Raw genomic sequence first — 16120 nt, forward strand, 5'->3', positions numbered from 1 at the left:
TGGCACTTTCAGAGGCTCTGAAGTTTTTGGGGGTGGAGACGGTCACACACAGTAACTTTTGGACAGAGACTAAAAGCAGACTGTTAGATTTGGCAAAAACATTGCAATTAACATTACCTGAAAAAATGCAAAAAAATGAGGTAATTATGGCGGTGGCTAAGCATTTATAATGGCCTGCGATACAGTTTGACTAATTGGAAATGACAAAAATTCAATTACAACTTAAACAAATGGAACACGAGAAACAATTAAAGTAGCTTGAATACAAAAGAGATAGAGAGGAAAAAGAAAGAGAAAGGGAGATACAGATCCGGGAAAAAGATAAAGAGAGAGAGTTTGAACGTCAGAAAATGTCCATGAAACATGAGTCAGTTAAAGTTGGCAGGCATAAAGGGAAACGTACAGTTGGATGATAGTGATGCGGATAGTGAGAAAGAGCGTCATAGTCGAAGGCTTGGTGGGGATCTATTTAAATATGTCCAAGCATTGCCAAGGTTTGATGAGAAGGAGGTAGAAGCCTTTTTCATTTCATTTGAGAAGGTAGCTAAACAAATGAAATGGCCACAGGACATGTGGGTATTACTGATTCAAACAAAGCTGGTAGGTAGGGCTATTGAAGAGTTTGTAGCACTAACAGAGAAGGTATCTGGGGCATATGAGGAGGTGAAAAAAATCCATCTTAGGTGCATATGAGCTAGTGCCTGAAGCTTACAGACAAAGGTTTAGAAATTTAAGGAAAGAATTTGGTCAAAATTACATGGAGTTTGAAAGGCTCAAACAGAGTAATTTTGATAGGTGGATAAGGGCTTTGAAAATAGACCAAACGTATGAAGCTCTCAGAGAAATTATGCTTTTGGAGGAGTTTAAAAATTCAATTCCTGATGTAGTGAGAATTCATGTGGAAGAGCAGAGGGTTAAAACTGCGAGATTAGCAGCAGAAATAGCAAATGATTATGAATTAGTTCATAAATCAAAGCTTGGTTTCCAACACCAGTTTCAGCCTGTGAGGGATAGAAACTGAGGACATGAGAAATACTCAAGTGGTAAAGGTAAAGGTGATCTGATGGGAGATAATAAGGAGAGTGTACCTCCTCGGTACACTCCGAGGCATATTCTCTATGCCAAGGCGTAGAGAAATGGACGGATCGTGCAGAGGCCTTCTTGTTCAAAGGGACTGACAATCAGGAAGGATTTCAGTTGGAGGAAGAAGAACAAAAATTAACTATATTCTTGTACCTGTTTGCATGTGCTGTTTTTTTGAAACAAATAGTATAATTACTGTGTGCATTTCTTAAAGGATAGTGAAAAAGTGATAAATGAAACCATCTTCTAGTTGATGGTTTATCTTTTTTCTTGGGGGGAGGTGTCATGTGAGAGTATCTTTAAGAAATGGGTGTTTATAAATGGGTGTGTATATAATTATCTGTTGTGAGAGTAGCTTTGAGAAATGGGTGTTTACTACTGCAGTGATGTCAGAGAGTGGGTGGAGCTGGGCTGTTTGTCAGCTTTTTACTTTCATTTTTGTCTCTTTGCTGCAGGGTGTGTGTTAGTTTCGTTTTGAGTGTTGGAGCTGAAGCCAGACAGAGCAGGTGTACTGTTGATCTCTCTGCCATGAAAAGACTATCTCTTGATCATTTGGTGAATTCAGAATTATAAATGTTCTCAGTAGTGAATGTAAACCTAATGTGCTTCTGTTAAAAGGTGTTTCTTTTGTCTTGTGGATGTTGTCTGGGAAGTTATTAAGGATTACTTAGTGTTGTATTCTTTGGGGGTTGTATTTGAATTGATGGTTGCTAAGATGTTCACTGTATGTTTTAAAAAGGTTAACTTGAGTTCATAGAATAAACATTGTTTTGCTTTGAAAAATACTTTTCCATGTCTGCTCTACCACACCTGTAGAGTGGGCCGTGTGCTCCCCATACCGCAATCTATTAAAAGTTGTGGATCAGGTGAACTCCATGATACACTTTGGGGTTCTCTAAACCCTGGCCCATAACAGGGGATAGTACAGTGGGCAAGGGTGTATTCAAGGGGTCAGGAATGGAGTAAAGAGGGTGGGATAGTGGGGTGCCAGGAGGGTGGATGAGGGCATGGAGGGGTCATCGGGAAGGTAGAGGGGTAGTTGGGTGTTGGGAGGAAAGTTGGGGACATTGGGGCATGGTTGGGGCAGTCATGTGGTGGGGGAGGAGTTGGGGATTGGGAAGCGCAATTGGAAAAGATGGGAGTGTAGTGATGGGGTGGAGTGACTAGGAGGGAGGAGAGGATTCGGAGGAGAGCTTTGGGAGCTAGTCAGGGAGGATGGGACGGTAGGCAGTGTATCAGGAGGGTGGGATGTGAGGGTTAGTTCAGGGTAAGGAGGGTAGTTGGGGGGTAGTTGGAGGTTGAGAGGGTAGTCGGAGGATGGTGTGTTTGTTGGGAGCGTAGACGGTAGTGGGGGGGGAGGGGGGTGGTATAGGGTGGTTGTGTGGGATAGTCAGGATGGGGCATGCGGAGATTGGGAATATTCTCAATGGTTGGAGAGTAGTTGGCGGGGGATATTCTGAGGTCCAGTGGGAGGGTCCGGGAAGGGTGGGGGCTGTGGTCAGTGGTTACACAGGTGTTGAAGTGATTTTAATCATTCTAACCTTTTCCGGATAATTATTCTGCTTAGTGAGTCAAAACCATTCAATGCTTCTGATTTAAATTGGTTCCCAGTGCGGGGTAATTAGAAGTTTCAACTTCCCGAGCAAACCACCATGCAGTCCTTGCATGAGGGCATCTCATCTTGGCTCCATCCCGAGTAAGATGCACTGGAGATCGGAAGTTCTGGGTCTACATGGCTATCTTGTAAACAGACAATAGCTGCCCAGAGTTTCATCTATTGCGCATAGCATAACCTGGTGCTGCAAAGGAGGGAGGACTTGAAAGATGCTGATACGGAGGAGCTGCATGTCTCTTCCGATGAGGAAGAAGTCGAAAGGGATGAGGGCGAAGAGTTTGAGGAAGCCGAGCTTTAGGGGAACAGTCTACAGCATAGGCCAGATGAGGCAGACTCTGTGTCACCTTGATTGTGTATGAGAGGTCACATTTGGCAGCAGGTGATGTTATACAATATAACTCTATTTCACATCACATTGTCCGTGTGGCCCCTTCTCCTCCATCATGTTGCCATCTGTCACTTTCAATTATGGATGTCAGTCTGCATTCATCCTGACCTTTCCATGGATCTGGGGCACCTTTGGATCAAAGGTTTACAAAGTCAGTTTGCCTGCATGACCAGCCCTTGGCAGTTGCAAAACGCAAAGACAACATGCACCACTCAAGACAACGTTCGTTTGGTCAGAAAGAGCACTCATCAGATTTATTACAACTTGGGTTGTATGTCACTCTTACCTTCAAAAGTATCATAAGTTACTGTATGTGCTTCCACAGCATACGACAAGGTTCCTTTGATTGCACCACATGACCATTTGCTTTATGTTCAATAACCTTGGCGAGGGTATAGCTGAGGGGAGGCTGCCCAAAACTTGTGACTCACCTCTGCTTCCTTACTTTGTGATGAGAGTCTTGTGGCCGCAATGCAGATAACTACAAAGTAACAAAGGCAGGAGGTTGGAGGCTTTAGTACCAGCAAAATAAAGCATCTTTGAGGATCATTGCTCTTAAATGTGGAGAAGATGCTCACATTTGTCACTGAGCTTAGAAATTGAGCATTGTGAGACCTGGATCAGGCAAGTTCTGGGCAGCAATGCTGCCTCACGCTGTTGAGGACCCGGGTTCGATTCTGACCCTGGATCACTGGAGTTTGCACTGACCCACATGTCAGTGTGGGTCTCACCCCCACAACCCAAAGATGTGCAGGGTAGGTGGACTGGCCATGCTAAATTACCCCTTAATTGGAATTTCTTTCAAAAAGGATCACGGACGTTCTCTGAGTAAGATCTCAGAAATAGGAAACGCTGACGGATGACAGTGACTAAATGGAGGGAGTGGATCTCTGACCCTTCTCCATGTGTTGACACATGTCTCGATGGAAACAAGACCTTCACTGTACAATGGTGCAGTTTCTCCATGTGTCTCCGTGAGTTTCCTACAGTACTCTGCTTTCCTCCCACAGTCCAAAGATGTGCAGATTAGGTGAATTGGCTATGCTAAATTATCCCTTTGTGTCCAAAGATGTCCAGGTTAAGTGGATTGGCCATGATGAATGCATGGAGTTGCGGGGATAGGGCAGGGGAGTGAGTCTTGATAGAGTGCTCTCTTGAAGGGTCGGTATAAACTTGATAGGCCAAATGTGCTCCTGAGGGCCTGTGGCTGACTCCTTGAGGAGAAGGGAAAGCTGAAGTCCCTGTCACATAGTCACTGATGAATGCCACCAATGGCTAGAGTGATGGAGTGCCGCTCCTTCAGTATTGCAGGACCAGTATCCTGGACCAAGGTCTCCATAGCAGCCGCCATTCTACCAGCGTTGACCTTGTTGCATCAGCATGCAGGCACTATAACTGCAGCCTGAACACAGTTGGACTCCTCCACCATTCATCGCAATCCGTGCAAATTAGCTGACAATCTATGATTCTATGAACCCTTCCTGATCATCCCTTAAATGCTGCTGAAGCTCCACAAACTGAGTTAGAACCGAGTTCGGAGACTTGTCTTCTGACGTGGGCTCAGCAGAACCCTGGCCGCCAACAGTCCTCTGATCGCTGCTACCTTGAATGTCACTGCCACCACCTTCTGTGGACCAAATTGTGTGCTATGCTCACCAGACTGTGAATCCAAGGCTATTGTTGAACAAGGCCCCACTGAAGTATGTTATTCTGTTCTGAGGAAGGATGTAGATGATCGCTGTGACAGGTCTTCATCAGTGCTCTCTTCTTCTACCTCTGAAATGCCTACAAGGCTGGAGATGAAGACCTGGTTGGTTCATGCCCTCAGACGCTTTCTAGAACTTCCTGTGAAAGAAAGGTGTGTTCGGAAATGAAGGTGGTATAAGGAATTAATATTTTTCTTTTATGCATTTGTCATAATATAGACCAGTATATCATGGTGCAGACACCCACACTGATGGGCACACAGCAAGACCAATCAACACACACAACACCGCAGCCAATCACCAGTTAGAGCACACTCACTATATAGACAGAGGGCATCAGTGTTCCCGCTCATTCGGGATGCAGCCCCTCAGAAGGACAGAGCTTACAGCTTACAGCACAGATCTTCACCATGTGCTGAGTGCATAGACTGGTTAGGACAGGCATAGGTCTTTAGTTTAATCTAACGTCGTGTTAACCCACAGTGAAAGTATGTTCAACAGTTTCTAACTTAATAAAATAGTGTTACATAAGAACATAAGAATTAGGAACAGGAGTAGGCCATCTGGCCCCTCGAGCCTTCTCCGCCATTTAATGAGATCATGGCTGATCTTTGTCGACTCAGCTCCACTCTCCAGTCCGTACACCATATCCCCGAATCCCTTTATTCTTTACAAAGGCATCAATCTTTTTCTTAAAAACATTTAAAGAAGGAGCCTCAACTGCTTCACTGGGCAAGGAATTCCAGAGATTCACAACCCTTTGGGTGAAGACGTTCCTCCTACACTCCATCCTAAATCTACCTACCCTTATTTTGAGGCTATGCCCCCTAGTTCTGCTTTCCCCGACCTGTGGAAACAACCTGCCCGCATCTATCCTATCTATTCCCTTCATAATTTTATATGTCTCAATAAGATCCCCCCCCGCATCCTTCTAAACTCCAATGAGTACAGTCCGAGTCTATTCAACCTCTCATCATAATCTAATCCCCTCAACTCTGGGATCAACCTAGTGAATCTCCTCTGCACTCCCTCCAGTGCCAATATGTCCTTTCTCAGGTAAGGAGACCAAAACTGAACACAATACTCCAGATGCGGCCTCACCAACACCCTATACAATTGCAGCATAACCTCACTAGTCTTGAACTCCATCCCTCTAGCAATGACAGACAAAACTCGATTAGCCTTCTTAATCACCTGTTGCGCCTGCACACCAACTTTTTGCGACTCGTGCACCAGCACACCCAGGTCCCTCTGCACAGCAGCATGTTTTAACATCTTACCGTTTAAATAATAATCCATTCTGCTGTTATTCTTCCCAAAATAGATAGCCTCACACTTGGCAACATTGAATTCCATCTGCCAGACCCTAGCCCATTCACCTAACCTATCCAAATCCTTCTGCAGACTTCCGGTATCCTCTGCACTTTTTGCTTTACCACTCATCTTAGTGTCGTCTGCAAACTTTGACACATTGCACTTGGTCCCCAACTCCAAATCGTCTATGTACATTGTGAACAACTGCGGGCCCAACACTGATCCTTGAGGGACCCCACTAGTTACTGGTTGCCAACCAGAGAAACACCCATTTATCCCCACTCTCTGCTTTCTGTTAGTTAACCAATCCTCTACCCATGCTACCACTTTACCCTCAATGCCATGCATCTTTAGTTTATGCAGCAACCTTTTGTGTGGCAATTGTCAAAAACTTTCTGGAAATCCAGATATACCACATCCATTGGCTCCCTGTTATCTACTGCACTGGTAACATCCTCAAACAATTCTACCAAATTAGTCAGACACGACCTACCCTGTGTGAACCCATGCTGCGTCTGCCCAATGGGACAATTTCCCTCCAGGTGCCCCGCTATTTCCTCCTTAATGATAGATTCCAGCATTTTCCCTACAACCGAAGTTAAGTTTACCGGCCTATAATTACCCGCTTTCTGCCGACCTCCTTTTTTAAACAGTGGTGTCACGTTTGCTACTTTCCAATCCTCTGGGATCACCCCAGAGTCTGGTGAATTTTGATGAATTATCACTAGTGCGTTTACAATTTCCCTAGCCATCTCTTTTAACACTCTGGGATGCATCCCATCAGGGCCAGGAGACCTGTCTACCTTTAGCCCCATTAGCTTGCCCAATACTGCCTCCTTAGTGATTACAATCATCTCAAGGTCCTCACCTATCATATCCTTATTTCCATCAGTCACTGGCATGTTATTTGTGTCCTCCACTGTGAAGACTGACCCAAAAAACCTGTTCAGCTCCTCAGCCATTTCCCCGTCTCCTATTATTAAATCTCCCTTCTCATCTTCCAAAGGACCAATATTTACCTTAGCCACTCTTTTTTGTCTTATATATTTGTAGAAGCTTTTACTATCTGCTTTTATGTTCTGAGCCAGTTTACTTTCATAGTCTACCTTACTCTTCTTTCTGGCTTTTTTAGTAGCTTTCTGTTGTCCCCTAAATACTTCCCAGTCCTCTAGTCTCCCACTAATTTTTGCCACTTTGTATGTTTTTTCCTTCAATTTGATACTCTCCCTCACCTCCTTAGATATCCACGGTCGATTTTTCCCCTTTCTACCGTCTTTCTTTTTTGTCGGTATGAACCTTTTCTGAACACTGTGAAAGATCGCTCGGAAGGTTCTCCACGGTTCCTCAACTGCTTCACCATGAAGTCTTTGCTCCCAGTCTACCTTAGCTAGTTCTTCTCTCATCCCATTGTAATCGCCTTTGTTTAAGCACAAAACACTGCCTTTACCAACCTGGTTAAACCAATCGATATGCAGATTAAAATCTCCCATGATAACCGCTGTACCATTTCTACATGCATCCGTTATTTCTTTGCTTATTGCCTGCCCTACCATCCTGTTACTATTTGGTGGCCTATAGACTACTCCTATCAGTGACCTTTTCGCCTTACTATTCCTGATTTCCACCCAAATTGATTCATCCTTGTCCTCCATAGCACCAATATCATCCCTTACTATTGCCCGGATGCCATCCTTAAACAACAAAGCTACACCACCGCCCTTACCGTCCATTCTATCCTTTTGTATAGTCTGATACCCTTGGATATTTAACTCACAGTCGTGATCATCTTTTAACCATGTTTCAGTAATGGCCACTAAATCATAGTCATTCACGATGATTTGTGCCATCAACTCATTTACCTTATTTCGTATACTACGAGCATTCAGGTAAAGTACACTTATGCTGTTTTTTATGTCTTTGTTATGAATCCTAACACCTTGATCAGTAACTTTTCGCAATTTATTTTTCCTCTTACCCTTTCTCCTAATTTTCCTTGTCTTTGAACCCACATCTCTACATAATAACCTGTCACGTAACCTGCTGCCTTGATCTCCATTAACCATTATACTGTCCATAGCTTTACACTTCCCTTCCCCCCAACTTGCTAGTTTAAAGTCCTTGTGACCAACCTATTTATCCTATTCACTAGAACACTGGTTCCAGAATGGTTCAGGTGAAGACTGTCCCAACGGTACAGGTCCCTCCTGCCCCAGTACTGATGCCAATGCCCCATGAAATGGAATCCTTCTTTCCCGCACCACTCCTTTAGCCACGTGTTAACTTCTCTAATTTTCTCAACCCTATGCCAATTGGCACGTGGCTGGGGTAGTAATCCAGAGATTATAACCCTGGAGGACCTGCTCTTTAATTTAGTCCCTCGTGTTTGATAATCCCCAAACAGGTCCTCTTTCCTAGTCTTACCTATGTTATTAGTCCCAATGTGGACCACAACAACTGGATCCTCCCCCTCCCTCTCCAAAATCCTTTCAAGTCAATCAGCTTTAGTGTTGTACTATTTTAAGTGTTGGTGGCCTCTATGTGTTCCACGGATCCAGAGCAACCAAAACAACAGCATTAGGAATAAGGTGGAAGTTTAAATACGCTTAATTTGTGTTTCTGTATTTGTGTGCTGAGAAAGGGTTAAAACTACAGTTTGGCTTCTAGCAACCAGAGACTCTCACTGAAAAGCAGAAGTATTTGAGATTTCAGTTGGAACCAGGTAACCTAGAAGCAAGAAGATTTCTACGGAAACTGCCAGGACAGACAGGACAATACAGAATGTCCCAGAAGCAACAGAATCCAGGGAACGAGGGTTCCAGGAAGTTAAGAGAACAAAGAAAATAAATCGAGAAGAAGGGTTCTGTTCAGTGAAGTCAGGAGCAGAGAGAGCGAGGCAGTTTTAGACAGCGCTGCAAGTACAGACCTGGAGATGTTGGCTAATGGGAAGCTAGATATCTGAGGTGAAAAGGATGGTGACTCCAAAAGCCTGTCCTGCATGAAGTTAAATGGAGAGTGTGAACAGGACACATGGCCAGGCAGATGATAAGTTGCCTGTCTTACGTGCATGGTGAGTAGAGCAGTAGATGGATGAGGACATGATGTACAAAGGGCATGGGGCTAGATGGAGATGTGAAGGTGTGCGTGAGAGAGTGAAGATGATGTGCTTTCAACTGGAAACCTGTGAGGTCCCTGTGGAGTATCATCCTCCTAAGTCCTGATATACTTATGAATGTGTATGTGTGGTTAGTGTGATGAACAAATAGGATAATTTATCCTCTTCCTGCACTGGATTACAACCTCTTCTGCATCACATTTGAGCTGACTGCCAAAGCCATTGCCTCCCAAACTGGAGCAGTGGCATGGTAGATCTCCTCTGGCCAGCACTGGAGTGGAGGACATTCTGGTGGGCCCCAACTGGGAAGAGTGTCCTGCAGTCAGCATCACCATGATGCAGTCTGGGAAGAGTGTCCTGCAGTCAGCATCATTGTTATGCAGACTGGGAAGAGTGTCCTACAGTCAGCATCACCATGAAGCAGACTGGGAGGAGTGTCCTGCAGTCAGCATCACCGTAAAGCAGTCTAGGAACCATAGGAACTAGTGAGTATCTATTCTATTATTTGATTTTATAGTAAGAATACAGGTAAGATTTGAAAATCCATGTATCAGAGCTGGAGCAGCAGCTGGAGTCACTCTGTAGCATCCAAAAACCTGAGATTTTCATGGAGAGCATGTTTACAGAGGTGGTCACATCCCATGCTAAGACTGCATAGGCAGAAAGGGAATGGGTGACTGCCAGGCAGAGTATATGTCAGCAGGTTGTGCAGGACTCCCCCGGGGCCGTACCCCTCGCAAACAGAGGTGCTGTTTTGGATACAGTTGGGATAATGACTTCTTAGGGGAATGCATTGAAAGGGAAATCTGTGACACCATGGGTGGCTCAATTGTGGAATGTCACAGAGTGGCTACAGAACATTTTAGTGGGGGAGGGTGAAAAGCAGTCGTAGTACACATTGATTCCAATGACATGTGCGAGAAAATGGGATGAGTGCTGAATACAGAGGGTTAGATGATAAATTCAGAATCAGGACCTCCAAGTTAGTGGTTTCAAGATTACTCCCAATGCCATGCTCTAGCAAGAGCAGAGGGTAGATCGGATGAATGCGTGACTAGAGGGATGGTGTCAGAGGATGGGTTTCAGATTCCTGAGCCATTGGGACAGATTGTGGGGCAGGTGGGACCTGTACAAAATGGATGGGTTACACCCCAACAGGACCAGGACCAATATCCTTGCAGGGGTGATTGCTAGTGCTGCTGGGGAGGCTTTAACCTGATAAGGCAGGGGGGTGGGTACCTGAGCAGGGAGTTAGAGGATATGGAATCTGGGGTAGAATCAAAGGCAGAAAAAGTAAAAGCTAAAGAGGAAGACCTGGGAATAAAAGGCAAAAAACTGTGGCTCTATTGTCGCTAGAGATTGGCTTAGTGTAAGGAAAAATGAAAAACAAAATTAATATTTTTGTATCTTAATGCACTTGGCATAAAAGAACAAGATAAATGAACTGACGGCAGTTAAATAGGTTAAAATTTGTATGACCTGATAGCCATTACTGAGACATGGATGCAAGGAAACCAAAGTCGGGAAATCCATATTCAGGGTTATTCGGGTTTTGGGAAGGACAAGCAGGAAGGAAAAGGTGGAGGGGTAGCTCTGAAAAGAAGAAGAAATAAGTAAAGTTCTGCAGGACGCTCTAGGCTCAGAGGATGTAGAGTCAATTTAGGGGGAAGTAACAAGTACCAAATGAAGGAAGAGGGGGTAGGTGTATTCTATAAATCCTCCAATGGTTGTTAAATTGTAGGAAAGAGTTTACATCAAGAAATAACAAATGCATGTTAAAAGTGCACTGCATTAATCATGGGCAAATTTCATATAGATTGGGCTAATCAATTTGGAAATGGCAGCCAAGTGAATTAATTAATAGGGTGCATTTGGGATGTTTTTTTGGAGAAATATATTATGGCGCTAAAGGCAGGGAAGAGATTGAAAAGGTTGTATCTGGCTCAGATCACATACGGCGTGGCCAAATCAGAGGCCACTCGCCCACGATCCCATGTGCTTCCAGGTTTTTTGCATCAGTAATAAGGCAGAGACTGGACAAATGGTGTAATCCGTCATTGCGCTCAGCGAGAAAATGCCACTTTCCCCACCTGCCACCGTACTAAGAGGGCACAATCCCACCCTTAGCTCAGTACGTGAACTGCCATACTCAAACAGAAGTGACACACTGGGGAGAGGGACTGATTCATGCTGGTTTTTTGCCAGGGCCCCCCCAAGACAATCAGCATGTGTTAGGCCCATGTACTGCTCGAGGCATCCGTGTGCGTGCCGCACCTTGGGTCTAAGCTGCAGCATCGCTTACTGATCGTCAGATCTTTCGTATGCTCAGAGCTTCAGATCCCGGATATCTTTGGCATGCACGCCCCAGTAAAAAGTTACAAAATAATGACAGCGTGCTGAACACCATTGCTGCTGAGGATGGAAAGCAACATCTGCTGATTGAGGATGAACTGCTGACAGCACAGAAACAGAAGCAGCAATATATTGGCAGTTCTTACGTCTGGGCTGCTGCACTGGGACATCTGTCTGTTGTTGACTGCAATGATGTCAGTGCTATCTGCTTGGCTACGGTTGTTGTATATCTTACCGTGAACTGATAAACATGACATGAGCTGACGTCCCTTGGCGTTTTCAGAGCTGGCCAATGTAGCACGATGTTAATTAGCAGCAACATTTATTTAACTGCATGTGTATTTCTGCTCAGATCTATTTTGCGTCTCAAGAGGCTCTGGGCCTTGGCAAATGCTTTACAGAACTAAAATGCATCTAAAAGAGCATCAAAGAAGAAGTGAGGATCCCTCAAGATACAACCAGAGTTCTATCTAAAGTTGAAATAAAAATAGCTAATATGTTCATGATTCTGACCGAGGAGTATTCCCTTTGCAACATGTGAAGATCATGTTTCTCAGTTTTGTAAATTCTAAGGATAAACAGAATGGGCTGAATTTTCACCAAGTGATGATGGCGGCTGGCCCCAATTCCAGGATTCCCGACCCCATTCTCAGGCTGCCTGATTCTGGGAGTGCCTTCAAAGCCTTCCCTGTCAAAAGCTCACATCCGGTACTCCCGACCTGGCCAGCTCCATTTCAGATAAAGGAATGTCCGACCTCTCCTCAATTTTCATGGAGTCGGGTCAAGCTTTTCGATAGTTGTGGTTCATGGTCCCTCAGATGGGTTGAGAACCCCAGTCTGTGAGACAGAACCTTTTATAAAGTAATTCAAAAGGTGCTCTTCATGGTCCCCTTGTCAAACTATGCTCCTCCACCGATACCCTACGACCCTCAAACCCCCAAGTGCCAAGCTATGGCACATATGTTCCGACAGAACCACAATACCCTTAGGGCAGCACGGTGGCACAGTGGTACAGTGGTGAGCACAGCTGCCTCATGGCGCTGGGGTCCCAGGTTCAATTCTGGCTCTGGGTCACCGTCCGTGTGGAGTTTGAACATTCTCCCCGTGTCTGCGTGGGTTTCGCCCCCACAACCCAAAGATGTGCAGGGTAGGTGGATTGGCCATGCTAAATTGCCCTTAATTGGAAAAATGAATTGGGTACTCTAAATTTATTATGAAAAAGAACCACAATACACTTTATAGAACCACTGAAAGGCAAATCATGCTTCACAAATCTATTGAAGTTTTATGAGGATGTAACTAGTAGAATAGACACGAGAGAAAATAAGTGGGTGTGTTGTTTTTGGACTTTCAGATAGCTTTTGATAAGGTCCCTCATAAGAGATTAGAGGGTAAAATTAAAGCACATGGGGTAGGGGGTAAATCATGTGATGTCAGAGAGTGGGTGGAGCTGAGCTGTCTGTCAGCTTTTTACTTTTGTTTTAGGCTGTTTGCTGCAGGTTGTGTTTTAGATTCGTTTTCAGTGCTGGATAGCTGCGGTCACAGCTAGAAGGGGTATTAGTCTCTCTCTCTGCAATCAAAAAATCGATCCTTTGGTGATTTAAAACTAATATCTGCTCTCAGTAGTGACTTTAACCTGATGTGCTTATGTTTCAAGGTTTTTTTGAAAGTCTTATGGATGTTAAAAGGACAGCTTAAGGATTATTTAATGTTGTATTCTTTGGGGATTGTATTTGAATTAATGGTTGCTACGATGTTCACTGTATGTTTTAAAAAGGTTAACTGGAATTTATAGAATAAACATTGTTTTGCTTTAAAAAATACTTTTCCTTTTCTGCTGTACCACACCTGCAGAGTGGGCCGTGTACTCCCCATACCACAATCTATTAAAAGTTGTGGGTCAGGTGAACGCCATGATACACTTTGGGGTTCTCTAAACCCTGGCCCATAACTGTTGGCTATCCTGAATCCAGCCCGTACCCTCCTCCAGCAATGAAAATCCTGCCTTTGAGGGCACTTTCTCCCGGGTCGGGCAGGCTGAGTTTGGAATTTTGTCGATGCCGGCTACCCACCTTGAGGATGAGAATTCAGGCTAACAATCCTGATTTTAACACAGGGTACAAGTTCAACATAGTGAGAGTGTTATGCTTACCTGTCTTCAATGCAGCGAAACCTGAACCATTTTAATGGGCAGTTTCATTTTCCCCCCTCCATCCTTTGCATCTCTTTTCCAATCCCAGCAGGAATGTGAATCAAACCAGAGGGCAGGGGTGGGATTTCAAGCAACAAGAGGGCATCACGGGAAATTCAGTGGAACAACCCTGATCGTCAGCTGAATGAATCAGACAGTGAAAAGGGGACATAGGCAACTAATGTCTCTTTGTGATGCCCATAAAACCATTCAGAGGTTATGCAAAATGGAAGTGTTGAAATGTATATCTTTGACATCCATATTTTGAAAATTTCATCACCAGTCGAGCTTATTTGCAAATTTTACCAAACTGCACTTTGTTCCTGGGCCCAGGCAGATGATGCAGATTAGAAACAGCAGGAGAGCCGGCATCAAACCTTGTGGTATTCCTCTCATTCGCTCCCCCACTCTGAGCTCGATCACTTGACTACTACCTGCTAATTCTGATCAGCCAATTTATAATTCACATCTCAGCTCTGGCTTGAATGTTGGACTTTTACGACACATGTTTCCTTAACTCTTGGGGTATTATTGACTTGGAATTTCCCTGAGTATGGCTCGGTTGCACCGTCATGATCTCATCAGAAATGTGGCAGATGTGCCCTTTGCCAGAATAAGTCAAGGTTTCGGCTGCACTCGTTGTGAAGTTGTGTTGGTGGAAGCTCCCAGTCTCTGGCTGTTCCTTTTGGGTTGGGGTGTCATCAGGATCAAATGGGGTCATAACCCAACACCACCTGAGAAACTGTCACCAGGCAGCGATTTTCACCAAGTTGGCCAATTAGTGGCCAGGGTGCAGGTTCGCTGTTTCATTAAGGTTAGCGGGCAGTTCAATAGGAGGCCCTCCAGCTCAGAAGAAGCAGAATTCTGTAGTTTAGGTAAAAGAGAGAGAGAGAGGAGGGGGGGGGGGGGGGTGGGGGGGGGGGGGGGGTGGAGAGAGAGAGAGAGAGAGAGGAGAGGGGGGGAGAGAAAATGCATCCATTTTGAAGCATTCTCTCCACACATTTTAAAACTATTAAATGAAAACATGGCCTCAGCAGCCTGGCTACCATTGCAGTGGTGGTCAAGCAGGTGGTGAGGACCTCAAATCTAACTGAAGTGATCGCTCCCCCATCTGTAGTGCGGGCAGGCATTTCGACCCCAATTCCCTTTCTGGCAAAATGGCCCCGGGTTGGAATAGTGCTGTAAACTAACACACGGAACAGCGTTATGAATTTCTACTCATGTCCATCTCTATATTTACCTCTCTATGGGGTAAATTCTGCCCAGGATCTCCCAAATACCAACCTGGGAATATTACCTCCTTCTTAAGCTATGTTCACCTCCCCCCACCCCACCTCCCCCTCCCCACCATGGTGAATTTGGTGACAGGGGACACTTAAACAGGTGGGAGGGTACCTGTCTGCCAACACCCCAATGCAGTCTGGAGCAAGAAGACTCATGAGTGACCTTCTCACCACACTGCCGCCCTGGAGCAGGAAATGAATGCCCACTGAGGCATCTTCATAGAATCATAGAATTTACCGTGCAGAAGAAGGCCACTCGGCCCGTCAAGTCTGCACCAGCCCTTGGAAAGAACACCCTACCCAAGTCCACAACTCCATCTTCTTCCCATATCCCAGTAACTCCACCTATCCTTTTTTAGACACTGAGGGCAATTTATCATGGCCAATCCACCTAACCCGCACATCTTTTGGACTGTGGGAGGAAACAGGAGCACCCGGAGAAAACCCATGCAGACATAGTGAGAACGTGCAGACTCCGCACAGACAGTGACCCAAGCTGGAATCGAACCTGGGACCCTGGAGCTGTGAAGCAATAGTGCTAACCAGCATGCTACCATGCCACCCACATTGCTGAAATTAACCCAGTGACGAGGGGAGGTGCAAACCAAGCAAACCTGGGAAGGTTACTATTGGGTTCCCAGGGGCCCCTTGTTCAAAGGCACAGTGCCTAATCGAGATAACCCAGCACTGAGGAGGAGACCACTGAAGGCAAACCATTTGCCCTTGCTGCTGACACTCCTGCCCGCGACCCTCTTCCCGCTAACACTCACGCATGCCTGGGTCCCTCCTCGATCCAAGGGCTCGGGAGGGTGTAGTACCAGCAGGAGCTGCAGAGTAAAGGGTGAACATCATAAGCATATGATGCTGATGTAATGATGTTGTAACATTGCATGGCTGAATAAAAGAAATCTAAAGGGAGCAGAGGTTCCGGCCTCGTGCAGGGGTGTCAATAACTGTATATGAAGAGAGAGGTATTTAACAAACTGCAGTCTCGAGAAGCTTACTTTGGGAGAATCGACAAACCCTGAATGACTCCACCTAGCCCCTGAACACATGACGAAACATCAGCCATTGCC

General features: G+C 45.2%; 1 long non-coding RNA gene across 2 annotated transcripts in view; it reads left to right on the top strand.

Moving 5' to 3' along the window:
• Positions 1–16120, top strand: part of LOC140385987 (uncharacterized) — a 72470-nt gene that overhangs the window by 15302 nt on the left and 41048 nt on the right. The gene's annotated exons all lie outside the window — the stretch shown is intronic.

Source organism: Scyliorhinus torazame, chromosome 11, assembly GCF_047496885.1.
Source record: "Scyliorhinus torazame isolate Kashiwa2021f chromosome 11, sScyTor2.1, whole genome shotgun sequence".
Classification (NCBI taxonomy): Eukaryota; Metazoa; Chordata; class Chondrichthyes; order Carcharhiniformes; family Scyliorhinidae; genus Scyliorhinus; species Scyliorhinus torazame.